At 46.9% G+C, this 20220-nt stretch overlaps 1 pseudogene; it reads right to left on the reverse strand.

Moving 5' to 3' along the window:
* Positions 1-19389: 19389 nt before the first annotated feature.
* On the reverse strand, positions 19390-19969 carry LOC125155754 (phosphatidylethanolamine-binding protein 1-like; annotated as a pseudogene).
* Positions 19970-20220: the final 251 nt, after the last annotated feature.

The following is a 20220-nucleotide window of genomic DNA, read 5'->3' on the forward strand; positions in this document are numbered from 1 at the left end:
TGGTGCATACAAACACAATGGAATATTATTCAGCTGTGAGAAAGAAGGAAATCCTTCCATTCGCAAAACTTGGATGGACCTTGAGGGCATTATGCTAAGTGAAATGTTGGAAAGAGAAAGACAAATACTCTATGATAGCACTTATATGCAGAATCTAAAAAAGTCAAAGTCCGAGAAACAGGGTAGAGTGGTGTTTACCAGAAGTTTGGGAGTGGGAGAAATGGAGAGATGTTGGTCAAAGGGTACAAACGTGTGGTTATGATGAACAGGTTCTGGGGATCTAATGTGCAGCATGGTGGTGATAGCTAATACTGTATCATGTTCTTGAATGTTGCTGAGAGAGTAGATCTTAAAGGTGCTCACCTTAAAAAAAGAAAAATAGTAACTATGTGTCAAGATGAAAGTGTTAGCTAATGTTATGGTGGTAATCATTCTGCAACATATAAATGTATCAAATCAACATGTTGTACATGTTAAACTTACATAATGTTACATGTCAATTATATCCTAATAAAGCTGGGAAAAAGCAAAATAAAATGAAAAACCAAAACCAAACCAGATAAACAAAAGCTTTGAGATATAATTCACATACCATAAAGCTGACCCTTTTTAAGTGTATAATCCATGGTATTTTGGGTGGGGGTTTAGGACAACAGACATTTATTCTGAAGGCCAGAAGTCTTAAATCAGGTGTTGGCAGGGCCACATTCCTTCCAGAGGCTGGAGAGGAGAATTGGTTGTCTCTTTCAGAGTCTGGTGGCTCATTGCTTGGCTTGAGGCTGCCTGCTCCAGACTCCGCCTTGGGTCACACTGCCTCCTCTCTGTCTGTGTCAAATTCCTCCCTGCCTCACCCTTTCCACCCCCTCCCCCCTTAAAAAATTACAGTAAAATGCATGTAACATAAAATCAACAATCTCAACCATTTTAAGTGTTCAGTTAAGTGATATTAAGCACATTCACATTGTCATGCAGCAAATCACCATCCACCTCCACAATTATTTTCATCTCTCTTTTTAAATCACTACTTTTTGAAAATGCTTATTTGTTTATTTTGAGAGGGAGAGCACAAGTGTGGGAGGGACAGAGAAAGAGGGAGAGAGAATCCCAAGCAGGCTTCACGCTGTCAGCACACAGTGCAATGTGGGGCTCGATCTCACAAACTGTGAGATCATGACCTGAGCTGAAATCAAGAGCCGGACACTTAACTGGCTGAGCCACCCAGGAACCCCAACAGTTCTTTTCATCTTACAAAACTGAAGCTCTGTCCCCGTTAAACACTAACTCCCCATCCCCCTCTCCCCTAGCTCCTGGCAGCCACCATCTACTTTCTGTCTCTGAATTTGCCTCCTCTAAGCACTTCATATAAGTGTATGAATATCTCTTTGAGACTCTGCTTTCAATTCTTTATTCTCTCAGGTGCAGCAGTAGGAGCTCCTCTCCATTGCCCCACTAGGTGTCCAGGGGTGCCCTTTGGGCATACACTTGTCCCAGTGGTGCTATGGAAAGCTGTGCTCCTGGTGTGTGTGTGTGTGTGTGTGTGTGTATGTGTGTGTGTGTGTGTGTGTGTGTGTGTGTGTGTGTCAGGGTGATGACTCTCACTGGCCAGGTCTTGCTCACTGGGTGGTCAGCTGGTGGGGTGCTTGGGGCAGAGGAAGAAGTTTCTACTCACATGAAGACTTGAGCAGGGATCAGTTGGGACCTTGGGTGCCAGTGGGGTGAAGATTGAAGGGCCAGATGCTCAGGGGCTGTGTTCTACCCCATCTTCTGGGCACTGGCCAAGGTCTTATGCTTGGTTCCTTCTCTCAGCCCTGTCACCCAGCGCCACCTGGACAATGCACGCTGACTCTCTGACAGTCCTTCCAGTTGTGCTCCTCCGTGTGGCCCACACTGCAGACTGCTTTCCTTCTCTGTCATGTCCTGGTGTCCCAGGCTTCCTTCTGTCACCTTTATTCATGCCAGAGGCTCAGTTCTAACTGTACCTTAAGTTCACAGCAACACAAAACCCAGTTGAGTCAGAAGGGCTCATTCTTAGTGATTGATGGGACCAAAATGTCAATACTTGTATTTTGGTATTTCTTTCACACATTATTAAGTATGGAAATGAATACCTGTATTCTCTGTGAAAATTTTCAGGATCTATAACATTAAGAACCTGGAGCTATGTAACATATTAAATATATTAAAAAAATTAGAAACATGCTACAAAACGTCAAATGAAACAGAAAAACTTCAAATATAAACATTAAACACGGATTATTATTCTAATCTAAATAAGTTGTTAACTTAATAAACCATCAGACAAAAAGTAAATGAAATGTTATACAAAAATAAAGAAAATTTAACTCCGAAAATGAAGGTAAAATGATATCTTCATCAACGGTGCTGTCCTTGGGCTGTGAATGTAGGTTTTTTGGACAGTTTTCTAGCTGCTGAAAACACTGATTTTACACTGAGATCGACGTGGGGGCGACTGACTTCATCTTCAAATGATACCAATTCTTGTTTGATAAATGAGATGCTTTTGAATTTTTTTGAGGGCATGCAGTCTTTATCACTAATTGTATGTAGTTTCTGTATTAAAGAGTATCAATTTGCTTCATCTTCCTTAATTACTTCATTTATGGATAGAGATTACAATAAGGAGAAACTAGTATCAGTTTCAGTGCTGAAATGTCTGTCTACCACTTGCTCAGAGATAAGAATAATTCTTGCGTAGGGACTTTGCTTTGTTGATGGGCATTTTCTTTCTTCTTTTGCAGATTATGAAGGTGTAGAAGAGTGTTTCCCAATAGAGTCTTTGATTTGAAATTTTGATATCACCTATAATTCTTAGGTACATCTCAATATATAAATGATTAAAATTTCAGATTAAAAAAATATTGAAGTAATATTGCTATACTAACAAAAATGTTAATATTTTGGTACCTAAAAATTACACAGTATACCAGAATACTGAAATATGGAAAACAGGCATTGTAATCACTTACCCTTTAAAACAAGCAAACAACCACATTCCTCCCCGTGGCTCTGTCTCTCAGCAGAGGGAAAATGATGCTTCCTGCTCAGTTTGCCCTGGGGAAACCAATTCCAGAAATGGTCAAAATTCATTAATGCAATGCCCCTAAACAAAATATTTCTGTTTTCTTATCAAATCTTCCTACAAATGTATAATTACCATTTTCATGACAACACACAGCTCTTCCCTGTTGATGTCCCTTAATTTTAGACATTTATATCTTTCCTGGGTGCCCTTTCCTCCAACCAGTTACAGATTATGTGGGGTCAATCTATTCATAAATGTAGTGTTTACTTGGGAGTTAGGCTCAAGAGTGTGAATCATTACCAGAAAAAGTCAGTTCTGTGGCTCATGTCCAGCTCTGGCTTGTTATTTTATATTCTGAGAAGTGTCCTTCACAGCTCAGAGCCATGGCGTTAGTTTAGGAACACACAAATGTATGATCCAAAACTTGATGGGGAAATTAAGTTTGGTAAGTAGAACTTCTCCAAGAAACTGGGAAAAGCCTTTAAAAAAATCTGGGTATGTGTGTGCATATGCATATGTGCCTGTGTGTTTCCCCATTCCTTGCCTCCGGTTTTAGGGAAAAACGTCCCTCCCTTTTAGTGCTCCCATCTGAGGTCAGAACACAGGGTTGGGAATGATGGAACCCAAGGGATCAGGCTGCACCAGGGCCTGGAACCTGGATCCCTTTCCCCCATGTGGGAGGAGGCGCTGACAAGCCTTCTGTCCCATCGCTGGTCCTTTGGCTCCCCCTGCTGACCATTCATTGACCACTCAGCGCGGTCTGCCTGTGGGAGCGGCCTGAGAGGGCTGAAGGTGGCCGGATTGCCCTGGGATTGCCTGGGGAACCTGATGGCCAGATGTTGGACACTGGCTGGCTGGAGCAGAAGCCAGACCCTTCCGCTTGTCTTTAGGGCCAGACCACACAGCCCTAGTGACAGGCAGTCCACAGTGTAAGGAAAAAGTTGGATTAGACTTCCTGGCCCTAGTTCATCTTCCACATTGCTGTCACATTTATCTTTCTGCCAATACAGCTGGTTCCATAGCTTAAAATCTTATACTGGCTTTTGCTATGGACTGAATGCTGGCCCCTCCCCCCGATTCATGTATTGAAGCCCTAATCCCCAGTGTGATGATATTTCGAGGTGGGGGCCTTTGGGAGGTGATCAGGTTTGGATGAGCTCATGAGACTGGAGTCCCTGTGACGGGGCTGGTGTCCTTCCAGGACACGCTCCGCTGGGACAACAGACTGCTGCTCACTTGCCAGACACTTGCCCTGGTCTTCTGATCTTGCCGTGTGTGTTCCACAAGTTGTTCATGGGATTCCTCCTGTTTCCTGAAGCCCACCCCAGGTTCAAACGTCACCTCCTTTGTGATATCTCAGATCCCAGGCACAGGTAAGAGCTCCCATACCTCTCCATGCTGGTCTTTATCACACGGCAGTGTAACATTCTGCCCCCCTTTCTTCCCTCCCCTCTCCTGATACCCACTGTGAGCTAATGGATGGAGCAAGGGACCATGCCGTTTCATGTTTAGTTAGTACAGGGCTTAGCACATAGTAGGTGTTTGACAAGCCTTTGTCGAAGGGGTGAACATACTTCCACTTTGTAGAGTGTTGTAGGATAAAGGGCGGGGCCAGTACCTGTGGGAGGGGTTTTATGTAGGACTCTGACCCCATCGGGCATCATCTTAGGAATACAGTCAGGGCTCATTCTTGCTGCGGAGTGGTTGGTGGGGCGACCCAGCTCCCGGTGGGCACAGACCTAGAATCTCACTCTCGTGTGAGCTCCAGCAGGGCACGAGGAACCCTGGAGGCCGTGTGCCTCATGCCCAGCACCGTGCTTGCCCTAAAGCAGCCTCTTGCTAATCATAACCAGCTTACTGAGTGCACGGACTTGGTAGGGTGCAAATGGACATAACCCTGTTCTCTCCTAATGTTCTCCGATAACTCCTTTTGGCCACCATCCTTCTCTACCCTGGAATGAAATCCTGCCAGTCCCACAGCCTTTCTAGTCACCCAGGTTTCTTCAGATGGGAAGAGCCCCAGTCAGGCTCCCACCCCCCACCTGCCTTGGGGAAGCTGTGTTGGGAGGGGCCTGAGGGCAGCCTCTTCACCTTCCCTCCTTCCCAGTGTGTTTACAGTCTGGCCTCGGAGTCCTCGTTGGGTGGTGGGGGTTTGTCTGGATTCCCCTTGCCTCCTTTGGTGGATCCCTGACAACTCCCCATCCTATTAGCACTGCCCCTGACCTCCAGCAGAAGTTTCCACACTGACTCCTGGCCCGGGACAGCCTGTGTGGGGTCCACATGTGGCTGCAGGACCTGGGAGCCTGCTGTGCAGACCCATGGGGGGCAGGCAGCCTTCCTCTTGCAGAATTTCGGTGCAAGTCAGGAGTCATGCCCCAGTTCCCTGGACACAGCCCATGCTCTCAGTGGTTCTCACTGGCATCAGGATAGAGGGGAAGCACCTTGTCCCCCCTCCCCCCCCAACACCCCAGTTTACTCCTCTCTCTGAGCCTTTCCTACCTTTGAGGTGAGGGATGCATCAAGTCACCGGACTTTGTGTTTGGTTCACCTTTTCTGGAGAAGGTGGTCAAGAGCCTCTCTTCAGAATGTGTAGAAACATAACACCCTTTGTGCTTGCTTTGGGGTAACAGTGCAGAGGGAGCCTGTGAACCGGTTCTCTCTTTGCACCCAGTCATTTTAGGTTGTGGGAGAACACACGCACAGCTGGGTTGAGCTCACTGAAGGACAGGCCTGCCGCCAGGGGGTTGAGGCTGTGTGGGTGGAGACCAGCGGAGGGCGCCCAGCTGGGGATCCACAGGACAGACCTGGACGTGAACCCCGACTCTCTCATTGTCTTTCACAATTGTCTCATATCTCAAATGAGGGTCACTCTGGAGCCTACCATGCAGAGGTGAGGTAGACCAGGGTTGCCTCCCGGGAGATTGGAAGGAACCCTGGTAGAATCATTGGTGTGGCTTCTTGATTCCTCAGAGGTGGGGCAGCTGTGGGAGTGGGTGGGAGTGAGGTCAAGAGCTCAGGCTTCTTGGCTTGGCTGGAAGCATCAGGAGGAGGATAGGTGGGAGGTGGGATTCACAGTGAAAGATTCAGTGTAGGGGAAACCAGTTTCTGCCCCTGGGTGGGTGGCTGTTGAAGGTGAAAGCCAGAGACAAGTCCTTGCTGAGTGTGCGCCCCCCCCCCCCACCTGTCCTTGAGGATGCACACTCAGTCTGAGGGGACAATTGGCACTGTTGGTTTTTACGAGAGAGAGAGAGAGAGAGAGAGAGAGAGAGAGAGAGAGAGCAACTCAGCCCTGAGCCCCGGCCTCTGGAGAGTGGCCCTGGTGGGCAGGGAAGGGGGTCCTGTGCCCTCTGAGCCCAAGTCCCAGTTCTTCCCTCCCCCACTCCTCCCCATGGGCTCAGCCTCTCCTCTCTGGCTGACCTGCACAGGCACCTGGGCTTTGGCCTGGGCAGCTGACTTGTGTTCTTTCAGTTTTCTTGCGAAACTTTCCACCCCACCCCCCACCCCTAGCCAGTCTTGGAAATGGAAACTCTTACTTCATGGAGCTGGTGAAGGAAGCCAGCTACACAGAGCTGGCGAGACTCACTGGACCAGATGGCTGGTGTGAAAGGACTCGGCAAGTTCAGGGGGCCCTGCGAAGGGCCATGGAGGCCAGCCGGGCCCCAGTGTCACTGCTGTATTCGTTTCCATCCACGTGGGTCTGACCACTGTCTCTTCCTCTCCTGATGGTCTCGCTCCTCACCCCTTGGGGGAACTTCCCTTCCCCATCTCCACCCCATTCTGGTGGTGCTCCCAATTATACTGCCTCACTCTTACTTGCCCCGGCATGGGCAGGCATGTGACTGCAGGCCTGGCTGACCATCAGCACGGTTCCCTGGTGCCGATGGCCCTGGCCAGCCTGCTGTTCTCAGTCTCTTCTGGTCCTGTGACAGAGGAGCACTGATAGATGGTGGCCAACTGGCCATCCTGACCCGGCCGCAGTGTGGCTCTGTGTAAGTGAGTGATGCAGCAAGAAGGGGCTCATAGCCGAGAAGAAGTCATATCTGGGCACTGGAGGTTTAGCTCCAGGTGATGTGGCTTCCTAAAGGCAGGTTTTGAAACCATGTCAGGTAACTGTGCTGGAGTTTCAGCGTGACAGGTTTGAGAACATGAGGGAGAATTGGAAAAACTATTTGGAGGACGTCCTCCAAATTGACATCCTTTGGAATGTTGTGTGGGAGTGGAATTCTCTGGGTCTTTTGCTATAACTATAAACTTTGCATAAGTGAAGTGTCAGAACACTCTTTTCTCCAAGCTTCAAATCCAGCTCTTGTGGATGAGGTCACTCTGGCCACCAAGACTGTTTGAAGGTGGTCATGTGACCTAAACTGGGCCAATCAGGATTCTTCCCTGGGGGAGGGCTGCTAGGGAAACAAGTTCTTTTTCCCCTGGGACTTCCACATGTGGATAATAAAAGCCAGGAGCCATGTGCCTTCTCATGGGGGGTGGGGACGCCCTCCTAAGGTAAGAGACAACCAGTTCTTCCAAAAAAGAGGCAGGACATCTCGGGATCCATCCATCCATCTAGAAAACAGGTGGTATTATTTGAGTCTTGGAATTTTCCTGTGTTCTCCAGTGATGTGAGCTCTTTTTTAACTGAAGGTACTGTTTGGTGAGTTTTGTTCTTTCCAGCCCAGAGTCCTGACTAAGACATCCCCTCAGAAGGCAGGCCTTGTATTCACATTTTATCATAGCAACTCAAATCCTCAGTGACTCCTCTCCCCTCTCCCCACACTCTTGGGTCACTGTCTCCCTCTCCGCTGACCATATAACTGGGAATAACTATGAGATTGTTCTTGTACGAATGTCCTTTTCACCTATTTGGCTTTCTAAGTAACTCTGTGAGGGAGGTGGGCTGGGCAGGACAGGTGAACCCTACTCTACAGGTGAGGAGACAGGAACTCAGAGAGGTGCCATGTGTCCATGGCTCAGGGCTTGGGGCAGTGTCAAGACACCAACCCCAGTGTGCAGGTGCTGGCCCCGGGCTGGGACGGTATGGTAGGAGGGAGGGCTATAGACCTGAAAAAGCAAGGGGAAAAAAAAGCAAGGGGACCTGACGTCCACTTTGGAACCCCAGAGAGACTTCAGATGAATGGCTCCAAGGATGGGATGAAAAGTGGGGCTGGTGATGCTTAGGGCAACTGAAAGTCTGCCTGCAGACCAGTGAGCCGGCCACACCTGTCTCCTCTTTTCCGTTTCCTGCCTGCAGAGCAGTAGTTCCCCGGGCCCAGCTCTTGTCTAAAGAAAATGAACAAGCACTCTGGAACTTCTTTCTTGGCATCCCAGGATAAAGCCTTCCTAGTTGTGGCATGAGCAGCTGGTTCCCTGTCCGTTCAGTGAAGTGCAGCTCTCATGCCGCATAAACAGCACTTCTGAGCGACCTTCCCACTCAGGGAAAACAGATGTGCGCATAGGAAAGAAAGCCTCAGCTAGAAGAGCTACCTAGGAAAACTAATTTAGTCTTTCATTCATAAGGAAATAAAATCACCAGCCCGTGAAGAGTACTGGCAGCACAAAAGAGAACGGAGAAAACAACACGCAGAATAACCTACAGTCAAAGAAGAGAATGCAGAGAAAATGTAGCAGAGAACTGTGTCTTCAAAAAGATTTCAAAAAGTGGGTTTCCAGAAAAATGACTTCAGTGGGAAAATTTCTTGCAATGGAATTAGGAGCTAGAAGATATATAGTGATATAATGTAAAAAACATAGATGTCTGTTCTTAACCAGAAACAAAAAACCCAAACCCCAAGCGGTTAGAGACTTCAACTAAAACAGAAAACAATAAGGTGATGGAATGAGGGTAGGGGTGAGGCATGGGCCACTGGGGTAATGAAGGCCCTTGGCCCCGGGAAGGGTGAAGTCATTGCCTGCTCTCGTGGCAGCTGGTGGGGAAGCCATGACAGCAGTCTGGAGGAGCTTATGTGTTCCACACTTTAATACTGGGATTATTCTCTGGGTAAAATTCAACATACCTTGGGAGTGGATCCGCTTTGTCTCTGTAAAGTTCAGAGCAGGTATGACCCCAGCCTGTCCTCATCGGCTGGGAGTTACCAACCGTGCTCACCCTCACCTGTTGCTGGAGGGTTGGCTGCAAACACTTTGCCCCATTAGCTTCCCCTCAGCCACCGGAGGAACCCAGCAGAAGGAGGGGCTGTGGCCTTAACCACAGAGTGTCCCCTAGGAAGTTCCCAGTCTAAGAGGGGAGGCCCAAGTCCTGCTCTGAGAGGGCTGTCTCCTGAGTTGCTGGTCTAACGGTAGGGATAGGGCTTCTCTCTGGGTGGGTCAGAGCAAGCCTAACATCAATCCCTTTCCTGCTCTGCAGTGTAATGCCATGAAGGTAATGATGTACCCTTGGCCTCCTGGGAGCAGTATTGGGAGACAGGGTATGTATGAAGGGAGGGGACATCAGGCCTGTCAATTCGGAAGAGCAGGCAGGACCTGGGAAGCCAACTGTAGAGCAGCCTGGGGCCACTGCTGAGGCAGGCCAGGAGGGGGCAAGCAGTATTACTTCAGCAGGAGAATGGACAGGTGGAGGAGGAAGCTGGTGGGATCCTGGGGGCTCTCAGAGAGAGGGTGGGGAACAGTTTGGTGGCAGTTGGTGGGCACAAGGTAAAGGAAGCTAGGGAGGTGCCCATCCTGTGCCTTAGGTTTGAGTGGTCTTCTTGGGCTGCCTGCCATAGGGCTCTGTTCACCAGAAGTTGAGAAGCTCTGTCTTACTGGATTCTGGGTGGGGGAGGTTGTCTTTTCCTCCACCTCCACCCACTTCCGGTAATACCTGGTTTTGACGAAGAATACCCTCTTCTCTCTTCCAGTGAGTTCTGCATTTTCTCTAATCTCAGGAAAGTCTGTTGGCGTTTCTTTTTTTAAATTTATTTTTATTTATTAAAAAAAATTTTTTTTTCAACGTTTATTTATTTTTGGGACAGAGAGAGACAGAGCATGAACGGGGGAGGGGCACAGAGAGGGAGACACAGAATCGGAAACAGGCTCCAGGCTCTGAGCCATCAGCCCAGAGCCTGACGCGGGGCTCGAACTCCCGGACCGCGAGATCGTGACCTGGCTGAAGTCGGACGCTCAACCGACTGCGCCACCCAGGCGCCCCTGTTGGTGTTTCTTTACTAACTGATAAGACCCTCCCCTGAGACTTTCCCTTCCAAATATTTAGCAACATCATTTACATTCATGAGTACTTCATATGTTTTTCATTTATTGTGTTTTGATTTGGGCAGAAATGAGGAAAAGGTTGAATTTTGCATGTGACTCATGATATAGTGACATGGAAATGTTGAGGTTCAGAGTCAATGGCCAAGAAAGAACTCTTGAGACATCTTTAGTGCAAAAAAGGGGTTTCATTAAAACATGGGGACAGGACCTGTGGGCAGAAAGAGGTGTACTGGGGTTGTGAAGAGTGACTCATTATATACCTTCAGGTTGGAAGGGTGTTAGGGATAGTGTAAATCTCTAAGGAATTTTGGAAGCAAGGTTTCTAGGACCTTGAGGAGCCTGTTGTTAGGAAAATGTTCTTTTTTTTTAAAAATTATTTATTTATTTTTTTTAACGTATATTTATTTTTGAGACAGAGAGAGACAGAGCATTAATGGGGGAGGGTCAGAGAGAGAGAGGGAGACACAGAATCCGAAACAGGCTCCAGGCTCGGAGCTGTCAGCACAGAGCCCGACACAGGGCTCGAACCCACGGACCGCGAGATCATGACCTGAGCCGAAGTCGGCCGCCCAACCGACTGAGCCACCCAGGCGCCCCAGGAAAATGTTCTTTATTACTATTTAGTAAAAGCTCAGTCGTGAGGACCTTCAGATGTACATTAGGGGGACATATGCTTGGAGTATAATTGCTAACATATGTTTGGGGAGATAAAGGAAGTTTCCAAAGGAAATTTTTAAAAGTTTATTTATTTTGATGGGGCAGTGGGTAGGACAGAGAGAGAATCCCAAGCAGGCTCTGTGCTGTCAGTGTGAAACCCGTTGCAGGACTCAAATCCATGAACCGTGAGATCATGACCTGAGCTGAAATCAAGAGTCAGATGCTCAACCAACTGAGCCACCCAGGTGTCGCCCAAAGAATTTTTGTATGTTAAAGTAAACTTACAGGATCCTGGGGGTTGGGATGTTAAGCTAAGATTGCCTTTTGCCCTGAGCAAAGTGCCATTCATCATCAAGGCAGCTGAGTTCCTAAAGGAAGGTCATTGCCTCTTTCAAGGACTTGTCAATGGGGTGTCTGCAGCAAGAAAATGTAATCTTTTTTGCCTTTGTTTCCCACATCATTTTCTTCTGCAACTTTTTTTCTTACAAAGGCAGAATATCTTTCTTGTAAATTCTTTGGAAGACTTCTCTTTCATACCACTGGCCAAAACCAGGTTCTGGTTCCAGAAGCAAAGAAAGCTTTGAAAAGTCTTGGCATTTTCAGCCTTCCTCATGGAAGGTGATCTGCCAACAAGAAGGGTCTGGTGGGTGCTGCAGATGGTGAAGGGGCAGGAGAATTGTTGTAGAGAAGCCAGAAGACCAAGTCCTCTGACTTGCAGGAGGAAGAGGTGGGGAGCTCAACAGAACACACAGGTCCAACGTGTAACAGAGGGTTGTGCATTGTGTGAGGAGTGTCCCCCATGTTGGGGTTTTTGTAAATATGAGATGGAAGCCAACTCAGTCTTTGTTTAATTTTCTTTTTTTTTTTTTTCAACGTTTATTTATTTTTTTTGGGACAGAGAGAGACAGAGCATGAACGGGGGAGGGGCAGAGAGAGAGGGAGACGCAGAATCGGAAACAGGGTCCAGGCTCTGAGCCATCAGCCCAGAGCCCGACGTGGGGCTCGAACTCATGGACCGCGAGATCGTGACCTGGCTGAAGTCGGACGCTTAACCGACTGCGCCACCCAGGCGCCCCTCAGTCTTTGTTTTAATTCCTGCCAGTTTCAACCAGAAGGACTCACCTTGAACCCAAGGGGCAGAGGCTTGAATTGTATCTTTGGCAATATACTCCCCTCCTCTATGGGGAATTCCCTGGGGCATAGGTGGGAATGAAGAACTAGGAGCAGAACGTGTTTCTTTCTTGGATTTCCAAATCTGAATGTCTTGTCCTGAGCAGTAGGAGGACAGTGGTGCAAATATAGCACATGGCAGCTGCCCGTCTGATGCGGAGGAAACAGCCCTGCCCTGGGGGAGTCTCCATCTTTGTAAGGGGCAGTGGGACCTGGTACTCCAATAAGGCCTTGGCTGGAAGTCAGGGGCCCTCACTGGGGGACTTTTGGGGGTGTGATGAAAATCTGGATAGGTTGCTAGATGAAGAGTGGGATCAGGTGCGCTCAGCGAGGGAAAGGCCTGGGAGGGGTTAGAAGAACAGATCTGGAAGTTTAGGGTGAGAGCTTAGAAAGCAAAATGGCAACTCATTTGGCCACCTTGGGAGTTGCCAGGACCCTTGTGGGGCCAGTGAGTGTGAGTAGGAACCTTACCTCACTCTGCACTGTCCTGGCGTGGCTGAGCACAGAGCTGCACAGAAGAGGGGGTGACTCACTCCAGGTCTGAGACACAGCTCTCTAAACATGCTTGGGGGTGAGCATGGGCTTTCCTCCTGAGCCCAACCTCCAGACCCTGGGAACGGCCACCCTAACAGAAGTGAGGAGGCTTCTCATCTTGTGTGTCAGCAAACTTCTTGGCTTGCCAACTAAGTGGTTAGCAAATTGCATAGGTGTTGTCTCTCTCAGGAGTAAAAACCCCATGCCTCCAAGGAAAGCATGAGTGTCTGGGTTAGGGTTTAGGAGCTCTGAGCTAGGACTTGGTTCTGTCCCTCACCAGCAGTGTGGCCTTGGGCAAGCCACTTGTTTCTCCAGCCTCAGTTTCACCATCTGTAAACCAGAGGTGCTGTCCTTGGCTGTTGTGGGGGGTGAGGGGAACAGACCACAGTTGGAACCACAGCTCAGCCTCTGTTAGCTGGGTGACTTCAGACAGATTAACCTCTTTCCGTGCTTGGTTTTCTCACCCAGAGATGGGCATTGGGTTATCTAGAGGGTTAAGGCTGTGCCTGGCACCTGGCTGACGCTCAGTGAATGTTAATTTCCCCTCTCCCTTTTAAAATTTATTTATTTATTTTACAAGAGAGAGCGAGAGACTGGGGGGCGGAGAGAGAGCAAGAGAAAGAGAGAGCATGGGGAAGGGGCAGAGAGGGAGAGAGGGAGAGAGAGTGCAGGGAAGGGACAGAGAGAGGGAGAGAGAGAATCCTAAGCAGGCTCTGTGATGTTAGCACAGAACCCTACACCCGGGATCATGACCCCAGCTGAACTCAAGAGCTGAGATGCTTAACTGACTGAGCCACCCAGGCACCCCTCCCATTTTCTTGCTGAGCTGTCAGTTCAGAGATTTTAGCCATTCACCTCCACCTACGTATTTGCTAATTTTTGCCAGGTGCAGGACTCATGGCAGCAGCAGCCACAGTGCAAAGCCAAAACAGGATGGGTCACGTCTCAGCCATTGACAGAGATTAACATTAGACTGAGGGCCTGGCTGAGACCCAGAAGGAGCCACCACCCTGACTTGTCTTGAGAACTAACTGGGGCAGAGATGGTCTTGTAGTCTGTGAAGTCCACGGGACAGGGAGAAACACAAGGCGTTAATCCCCAGGAAGGAGGGCATTTCCCGCAGGGGGAAGGAACCTGCATTTCTCCAGAGTTCCTGCAAGTGGCCAGGAAGGGCCTGATGTCTGCTGGCCTCTCTTCCTGGCTGAGACGAAGCAGGGGTATCCGTGGGGGAGGAGATGGTGGGGGGAGGGCGCTGTCAGCTCCTCTTTCAGCATTTCAAGTTTCGATTTTAGAGTCTTTAAGTCTTGTGGCTCCACTTTATGGTTGTGACTGAATGTCCCCTTCATACTCTTGAACTCTCTGATTATGATTTATACTAACCCCCCTGCCACTGCTGCTCTGCTACTGTAGAGTCATGGCTGACAAAATTGCTAGCATAAGACATAAAAATAAGCGTATTTAAAATAGAAGAGTCCAGCAATTCAGGGCATGGACCCTAGGGCTGGCGACCTAAATTCAAATCTAGCCTCTGCCATTTACTACCTGTGTGATCCTGGGCAAATTACTTAAGCCCACTGTGCCTCAGTTCCCACGTCTGTGAAGTGGGAGTGAAAATAGTGTTTCCTACCTCTTAAATTTGTTGTGAGGATCACACGAGTCCATGTGTAAAGCCTTAGAAAAGTGCCTCGCACAAAGTAAACTGAAGGATAAGCATTAACTATTCATATCTTTGCAAACTCTCCAGGGCGCTGTTCTCCCGGAGACTACACACCGTGTCTCAACCCGGCTAACACAGCCAAGCTCTTCAGTTGTCGGGAAGGGTGGCTGTTTCCTCAGAGAAGCCCCAGATAAGGCACTCGGTTTGGGTTGAGGTGCCATGTTGTATGACAGACATTTCGTTATCACTAATGTCATCCTCCGTACCTTGAGATGACCCACCATGCGAGCCCAATGGCCTGAAGAGCTGTGATTTCCACCTCCTATTTCATACCTGGACCGAGTCGGTAGGACTGTTTTAATTCTCTCTCTCTCTCTGTCTCTCCTGATTAAATGTGGATGGAGTCGAATGCGGGTCTGGTGGCATCACACCCTCCGCCGTTGCTGCTACTACCACCTCCAGTGGACACCAGACCCCTCGCGGAGGACTCTCTCTGTGCCAGGCACCATGCCAACCATTGTGTCTTAACGTTTATTCATTTTTGAGAGAGAAAGAGAGAGGGGCAGAGCGTGAGTGGGCAAGGGGCAGAATGAGAGGGAGACACAGAATCGGAAGCGGGTTCCAGGCTCCAAGCTGTCAGCACAGAGCCAGACGCAGGGCTCGAACTCACGAACTGTGAGATCATGACCTGAGCTGAAGTCACATGCTTAACTGACTGAGCCACCCAGGCGCCCCCCCCCACCTCTTTTTTCATGCTAACCACTTTGTAAGTGTTGTCTTATTTAATCCTTAACAACTCTGCGAAGTTTATTTTATTTTTTATATTTAAAAATATTTTATTTTATTTTATTTTTTTAATTTTTTTAAACGTTTATTTATTTTTGAGACAGAGAGACAGAGCATGAATGGGGGAGGGGCAGAGAGAGAGGGAGACACAGAATCGGAAGCAGGCTCCAGGCTCTGGGCCATTAGCCCAGAGCCTGACGCGGGGCTCGAACTCACGGACCGCGAGATCGTGACCTGAGCTGAAGTCGGACGCTTAACTGACTGAGCCACACAGGCGCCCCTAAAAATATTTTATTTTTAAGCAATCTCTATACCCAATGTAGGACTTAAACCCACAACCCTGAGATCAAGAGTCACGTAGTCCACTGACTGAGCCAGACAGGCACTTGGTGTGAAGTCCATTTTATTATCTACATTTTACAGGTGAGGGTGCAGGACTCAGAGAGGTAACTTGGCCACATGGCTTGGAGGCAAAGGAACCAGAATTCAAGCCTGTGTTTGTTTGGCTCCCAAGGCTGGTGCCATTCACCGTGGGATCCCACACACCAGCCTCCTCACCTGTGTTGTTTCTTCAGCACAGAGACAGAGTCTCCCATGTCCTTCCAGCACACAAAGACCTTGCATCGTAAGCCTGGCATTTGGGACATGTGATTCATTTTTTATTTTTTGTTTTTTATTTTAGAGAGAGCGAGAGGCATGAGCAGGAGAGAGAGGCAGAGGGAGAGAGAGAGAATCTCAAGCAGTTTCCATGCTCAGCATGACGCTTGTTCCCATGACCCAGGGGTCATGACCTGAGTTGAAATCAAGAGCCAGATGCTCTACTGGCTGAGCCACCCAGGAGCCCAGGACATGTGATTTTAATACAGTAAAGAAACTGGCACATCTGGGCTTCCCTCCAGGGTGCATGAGCTTTCCAGAACTTTCTTATAATTTCCATACTATATTCAAGCTGTTGCATGAGGAGGCCCAATTGTGTCTGGATTTATTCTTTTCTTGTGAGTCTAGGGCAAGGAGTAGTGCAGGAGATTCAATAGAGGAGGGGAATGTCAGTTTACCATACACATGTCTGTTGTCTCTTTTACTCCTCGTAATTTGGGAGTGCTTCCAGCTCAGTGCTGTTGGTGTTCTGGGTGGTTAGCACTTGGATGGGGGAAAGACCCTCATTCTTTAGATGATCTTTGCTTGTTATTTGCTCTTATCTCAGAGACAGAGAAGATGAATATAAGCTTTAATAAGATATACAGAAGGTGATTCCTAGGTAGCAGAGCAGAGACTGTGGCAAGGAGAGCTTGATCAGATCTCATCTCATATGATCTTAGAAATGCAAGTGGAGTAGAAGAGGGACAGCATATGTTCACATGTTCACTGTAACAATATAAAAAATAACACAAGGAATAGCCAATTACCCATCAGCTTAAGATGTAAACCATTATCAAAGACCTAAATGTAAGAGCTAAGACTTTAAAACTCTTGTAATACAACATAGGGGAAAAGCTTTGTGACATTGGATTAGGCAATGATTTCTTGGATATGACACTCAAAGCTCAGGTAACAAAAGAAAAAATAGATAAATTGGACTCCATCAAAATAAAACTTCTGTGCATCAAAGGACACAATCAAGAGAGTGAAAAAGGCAACCCATGAAACGGGAGAAAACAACCTTTGCAAATCACATCTCTTAAGGGGTCAATGTCCAGAATACATAAAGAACTCTGACAACTCAGCAATAACAAAAAGTGAACAATCTGATTAAAAAATGGGCAAAGGACTAGAATAGACATTTCTCCAAGGAAAATATACAAATGGTCAAGGAGCACATGAAAAGATGTTCCATGTTACTAATTTTTGGAGAACTGCAAATAAAAAATGACATATCACCTCATACCCTTTAGGGCTGCAGTATATAATTGTATATAATGTATAACCAGAAAAAATCAAATGTTGATGAGGAAGAGGAGAAATTGGAAACCTCATGCACTGTTGGTGGGAACATAAAATGGTGCAGGTGCTGTGGAAAATAGCGTGGCGGTTTCTCAACAAATTAAACGTAGAGTTATCATATGATCCAGCAATCCAATTCTGGGTATATATTGAAAATAATTAAAAGCAGAGTCTCAAAGAGGTATTCGTACATCTATGTTCAGAGCAGCATTATTTGCAAAGGACAAAAAGTGGAAGCAACTCAAGTGTTCATCAACAGAAGAATGAATAAACAGAATGTGATACATACATACAATGGAATATTATTCAACCTTAAGAAGGAAGGAAGTCTTGTCATCCATGCTATGACACTGATGAGCCTTCAGGACATCATGTTCAGTGACATAAGCCAGTCACAAAAAGACAGACACTGTGTGATTCCATTTATATGAGGTCCTTAGAGTTGTCAAACTCACAGAGACAGAAAGTAGATGGCAGACATCAAGGGCTGGAGGTTGGTCGGGGGTTGGGGGGGGGTGGTTGGAGCAGAGAGTGTTTAATGGGGACAGAGTTTCAGTTTTGCAAGATGAAAAAAGTTCTGGAGATGAATGGCGGTGATGGTTGCACAACAGTATAAATGCACTTACTACCACTGAATTGTACCCTTAAAAATGGCAAATTTTTTATGTGTTTTACCATGATTAAAATAACTGTATAAACCATTACAAATAGAGTTGAATCCTCTTGACTCCCACTGCCCTCTACTACACTCAGAGAAACTGACATCTTGAATTTGATGTGTATTGTTCCCTTTGTGTATTTCATTTAGTTTTGTTTGTTTCAAATTTTATACTTCTGAAACTTGATTTATCTCTGCTTAGCATTATCTTTGTGAGAGTCATGTTGATATGCATCATGCTAGTTCACTAATTTTCACTTTATTGTGTTTTATTTCACCTTGTGAATTCTGTGCAATTCATCTATCTATTCTCATGGAATTCTCCTATTTATTCCTATATCCTACCAGATAGACCACTTTCTTTTTTTGCTGTTACAAACAGCAATCCCATAAATATCAATAGGGAATGTGTATTTCTGACTACATGTGGTATTGCTGAATTTTCCTCCACACAGGTTATGCGAATTTATATTCCCAGCAGCAGCTTATGAGTTTCTGTTGCTCAAAGTCCTAATCGTCAGATTAATATTTTTCCTGACACTGTATCTAAGTGATTACTCAACACTTGCTTTTCCATCATTCCTCTTTTGTCAACTGCTTGTTCTTACCCTTTAGACATTTTCTCTCACATTGTTGTCTCTTCGTGTTAATTTATCAGAGTTCTTTCTATATTTTGGATACTATACCTTTGTCAATTATATGTGTAACAAATATTTTCTCCTAGTCTATGGTTTGTATGTTTTTAAATGGTGTCTTTTGATGAAAATAAATTTTAAATTTAAATGTAGTCAAGTCTTTTCTGGCTTATGTCCTCTTTCTCTTTGCTTAAGAAAATCTTCACTACCCTGAGGTCATAAAGATCTTTCTCTATATTTTCTTTTAAAAGATTTAAAGTTTTCTTTTATACATTCAAGTTGTTAACCCAGCTGGAATTTATTTTATTTTATTTAATTTTCATCCACACAATGTTTTTATTTATATTCAGCTAAAAGCAAACAGCAGAATTAACATACGATTCTGCAGCTACAGGTGGGCTTTTCTTACACAGATTCGGAGTGACCAGTTCAACAGCGACAGACAGGGGATTTCCGACAACCTCTCATCAGCCCTACTGCCCATCTAGACAGCCATACCTTAACTGCAAAGTGACTTTCCCCATTGCTTTTTCCAGTACTGCTTTTTAAAGGAGCCAGAGTGGGACACTGACCCCCAGTAACCACTCTGAGATGTACCATGTTAGGGGTTAGTGGACACATCAGCCTTTGGCTGTCTTGGTGAGAGACACAGCCATGAAAACACAACCCGGAAGTGCCATCATGAATGATTCTGGAGCCGGGCTCACAGAGGCAGATGCAATGAATCTCTCTCTCTCTGTCTCTTTTTTTTGGTAAACCTCCTTAAGAAATTCTTTGATGCTCTGCTCTAATAGTGTAGACCTGGTCTTTTTACCTGAATTTTTTCTTTTAAATTCTGGGTTGCGATTCTTATGTTAACAATTTGAGGACCCCATCCTAGCACCAAAATACTCCCCAAAATGAAGTTCAAATTTGATCAAAACATAAACTGGGTGTGACTTTCTAGAATTATAAAGGTCAGGCAGAAGAAGTCATCTGAAACCACTGTCTGATTGCTCAGTCCCCCCTGGGAGACTGGGAATGGGGAAGCAGAGAAATCTACATGCATCCCAGAACCTGGGAGCACTGCTCCAGACCTCAGGGTCAGTTTCTGTCTCTTAGCATTTCCCTACTTCCCAGACAGCTGCTTATGGAGTTTGGACATGTAGTCCTCCCACTCAGTCTGGTAACACATGTGGGCCACTGGGGACCTGAGCTCATACTTTTTGTGGAAAGATGCCACTTTGACTGTGGCACAGTGGTCTCCAGATCAGTTGCTGAGAATGGGCTCATCACACTTCAGTGGCCCATTCTGCTTGTAAACCAGCCAGACGTAGCTGTGAAGGCATGTGCTCTTGGGAGGCCCAGAGCAGATGTAATGGGAGAAGACTGTGCCACAGCTGATGTCATTGCCCTTCATGTTGACCATCAGAAAATGGTGCCATTCCCTGTATTTGAGGTCCTTCCTGCTGGGAGCACCCTGATCTGTCATGACCAAGGTGTAGAGTTTGCCTGGATCGATGCCACTGCCATGCAGTACTGGTGGGCCGTTTCTTAACCTGGGCGGGTGTCAGCACTTTGCCCAGTTTGTTGACCTTTGCCCTGGTGTATTTGCCCTGCATTGGATACTGTGGCTGTCCCTCCACCTCCTGCAGTTTAAGAGGCCTGGGCCACTTGCTGAGGTCCACCAGCATTGTGGAGCCGAGTTGGGCAGAATTGTGGGAGGCAGGCACAGGCTGGCAGCACTGAGTCTGAGTGGTCCACACACTGCTGGAACTCATTTTTTGTGTATTATGTAATGTAGAGTGGAATCCAGTTCTACTTTTTTTCTCCACATGGACAATTAATTATCCCAGGGCCACATACTGACCATGCTGCCACTTCCCACTGATTTTCTGTGTCCTGACCAATGTCCTGCTCTCCTGCAGATCACATGTCCATTTATGTGTGGCTCCGTTTC

Source organism: Prionailurus viverrinus, chromosome F1 (assembly GCF_022837055.1).
Source record: "Prionailurus viverrinus isolate Anna chromosome F1, UM_Priviv_1.0, whole genome shotgun sequence".
Classification (NCBI taxonomy): domain Eukaryota; kingdom Metazoa; phylum Chordata; class Mammalia; order Carnivora; family Felidae; genus Prionailurus; species Prionailurus viverrinus.